This window comes from Chrysochloris asiatica, unplaced genomic scaffold, assembly GCF_000296735.1.
Source record: "Chrysochloris asiatica unplaced genomic scaffold, ChrAsi1.0 scaffold00233, whole genome shotgun sequence".
NCBI classification, from domain to species: domain Eukaryota; kingdom Metazoa; phylum Chordata; class Mammalia; order Afrosoricida; family Chrysochloridae; genus Chrysochloris; species Chrysochloris asiatica.
In genome coordinates this window covers 868,536-872,352 of record NW_006408751.1, presented here as the reverse complement: position 1 = coordinate 872,352, position 3,817 = coordinate 868,536, and positions in this window count along the sequence as shown.

The following is a 3,817-nucleotide window of genomic DNA, read 5'->3' as shown; positions in this document are numbered from 1 at the left end:
TTCAAACCTACCAGTTACTCCTTGGAAATTCTATCCAGGGTCACTATTGTTGTGAGCATCTAAACCAAAGGTCTCAGACTAGGAGGCAGTTTAACCGAAGGATTGCAACTAAACAATTGTGGTTCAGAAAATCAGGCTGGTCCCAAGTCAGGCTGCCCCCCTGAGGAACTTGCAAAGCCTGCCTTAGGGAACAAGGAATTTGCAAAAACATCTAGCTGCCCTTTCTCTGTTTCCCTAGCAACTAAATTCTTCTGATAAAGTCTGGCTTACTGAATGCATCAATAACACCAGATGTTTTTGCAGACTAAACTGAAGGCCATGGCTGCATACAAGGAAAGACTTTGCAAATTCCTTGTTCCCTGAGGCAGGCTTTGCAAGTTCCTCAGGGGGCAGCCTGACCTGGGAGCAGCCGGATTTTCTGGACCACAACTGTTCAGTTGCAATCCTTAGTTACACTGCCCCCAAGTCTGAGACCTTCCAGTTTAGTTTCTCCCAACACTCTATGAGGCAGAACCAACTCTTTGGTACTTAACAACAAGAAAAACAAATACTGAAAGTTAAATTATACTTCTTTCATATGAAATGTATATTTTAAAACTATTTTTACAAAATTTACAATTTTTAAAAAATTGAAAACATTAGAGTGGCACCAAAGGACCAATAAAAGCAAAGACAAAAAATAAATAAATCATGTGCGATAATGACACTACCTTAAAATAACAGCAAAAGATATATTTATTAATTTACTCATTTATTAAATTAGTTAGCTACTTAGCAAAAGATCAGCAGTTCCAACCCACCAACCAGTCTCTCTACAGGATAAAGATGTGGCAGTTTGCATCTATAAAGAATAAGCTTTGGAAACTCAATGGGACAAGTTTACTCTGTTCTCTAGGGTCTCTATGAGTTAGAATTGATTTGGCAGTAATAGGTTTACTTTTTAAATTGTTGTTGTTAAGAGCTGTCAAGTCAGTTCTGACTCATAGCAACCCTGTGGAGGGTTTCTGAATAGTGACTGGTGAGCTTGAACCACCAACCTTGTTGTTCAAACCAACCTTGCAGTCCAGCCCATTAACCCACAGTACACCAGAACTCCTTTTTAAATAGTAACAGTTAAAATTTTTATATAGTCTCTTCCTCTTTTATATGCATTTTTATATGGTGATAATATACAATTTTATTGAGCAGAGATTCTATAGCATCACTTATTAAACTGCTATCCTGGTTAGCATTTAGGTTTCTTATTTTCCATTATAAAACTTGTTTTTTAAAAATGCCCACTGGATTATTTCCTTCATTCATTGGGTTGATAGGGATGGGCAATCTAGACATTAGCTATCAAAAATGGGGTCCTATAAAAGCACGAAGTGGCCTGCTTACAATCTTTCATGATTGTACTTAGTTTCAGAATTAGGTGGTAAAGTAGAATCCCCACTGAATAGTTTTCCTCTTCTCCAGATGGATCTGGTGAAAGGGGATAGGGGAAGACTGTGATAGGATTTTATGATTTAATTATGAGTAATTGTTAGCAGGATTAACTGTGATTGTCACAGCTGTAATTGTAGAAGATGGGTAACTAAAAAGGGGGAATAGTTTATTTTTCATTTCAGGAGCAGAGGATCCAAGGACCATCAAAAAGTAAGAGAATGAGCGGAGTGTGAGATCCTACCTAGAAAAGCCATTACAGCAGAGATGATGGCATGGATAGAGCAGTTGCAGCTCTAGACCCTTGGACTGAGCAAGGCTATGTGCCTTTGGGCAGGAGGTTGGCTTGCAAAATATGCCCTATGACATTTAAATGAATATATATTTTTTGTTCTATATGTGTGCATCAAATATTTTGCTTTGTTCATTTGTGAAATAAAAGACATAAAAGGGAAGCCACAGGGAGGAAGTAGGGTAACTGTTGTTGCCTGGAGGAGATTGTAATCATTGAGCTGAAACAAAGCGTAAAATTTGTTGAATATAAAGCTGATGATCTTGTCTGTTAACCTTTACTCAATTCACAATAAAAAGTTTAAATAATGCTTACTGGATATTGTATTTGATTGTTATTATTTACCCTAGAGGAGAGAGGTAACACCTTTCTATAGCCTATGAAATATAAATCCAAATTAAGTTAAGGATTGTTTTGTTGATGCATACACTGATTTCCTCTGACCTCCAATGTGGTTAGATATGTTGCTACCCCTGAGTGACACTAAGACTGAAACAATTGCTCCAATAGACCTGCAATCCTTTGTGTTAAGTGTTGTATACACACAAAGGGTGAACCGTCAACTGCAACAGAATACATCCCCATTTATCCTTCTAATCACTGGATAAAAGGGCAGATCATATTTCTAATACCCAAATGTTTATCTTAGTGTAGTTTAGATGAGATGAATATTGGTTTTGAAGTCAAGTAGAATCTAAGCTCTTATTGTGTTCCTTTCTGCTGTGGGTAGGGCATCTGCCTTGTTCTACTCCAGGGACACAATCACATTAAAGTCTATGTGACTGCCTTGGAAGAGTGCCTTGGAAGGGAACAGTGCAGAGCTATTTACACAGATCTCAATGGGAATGCACTCCTGAAGTTGTGCAAGACATCTACCTACATTGTGGGGAGTTATTTAATCTCTGAGCCTCTGCTTAGCTTATATATTTATACAAGTTTGTTGCTGTTATTAAGTACCATCGAGTTGGTTCCAACCCACAGCGACCTTGTACAGGGTTTCCAACGAGCGGCTAACAGGATCAATTTGAATGTATGAATATATATTAAACCACTGACATTGAGGTTCAAATGACTTTGCAGTCCAATGTATTAGACCATAGCACCATACCAGGATTCCTTTATAAAAATGGAGAGTGATAAAAGTACATAATTTATAGGATTATTGTGAGAATTACATGGAAAAATTAAAGAAGGAAAGTAATTAGCATAGTGCATGAATGCAGTCGTTGTTGTTAAGTGGCATTGAATTGGTTCCAACCCATATCAAGCCTGTATAGGGTTTCTAAGAAGCAGATGGTGAGCTTGAACAGCCGACCTTGCAAAAAAAACTTACTTTGCAGTAAGTGCTCATTATGTATTTACTCATTATTTTTCTTTCAAAAAGTATACTTTCCAATGAAAGGACTTATAAAGACAGGATTATTTTGCATGCTATCCCACAATATGACTGGTTTCTGTTCTTGGTTGCTATATCAGCCTAAGCAACTCAGAGTGGAAAAATAGCATGAAAAAGAGTAGAATACAATAACCATCTGCTCATTTTTTCCACTCCAGAGCCTAAAAACTGGTCTAGTTTATACTAAACCAGGGTCACAAATTGATCCTACTTGTAATTAAAAGGCTCTTGAGAAATTATCTGTGGGAATTTGTTAACTTGAATGTGTTTCAGTGTTGCCATGAGCTTCAATAAGGACTCCTTAGCTAAGGAAATAAGAGTACTTAAAGATTAAACAGTCTATTACAACTCATAACAACCCCATAGGATGGAGCAGAACTACTGATTAGGGTTTCCAAGATTGTAAATCTTTATGGAAGTAAATTGACACATCTTTCTCCATAGTGCAGCTGGTGGGTTCAAACCGCCGACCTTTATGTTAACAGCCAAGCACTTTAACCTTTGTGTCATGAGGGCTCCTTTACTCAAAGGCTACTGCCTTGGTAAAGCTGTAAATCATTCAGGGCCAGTCAAGCTCAGAATGCAATGAGAGGAGTCAGAAAGGCCATCATATGCAGGAGGTATCAAATTTAGGGCACAGAGTCAAGGGTGTGCTCAGACAAATAGAGGGTGGGTACAGTCATAAGCATTTACAGACAAAACAA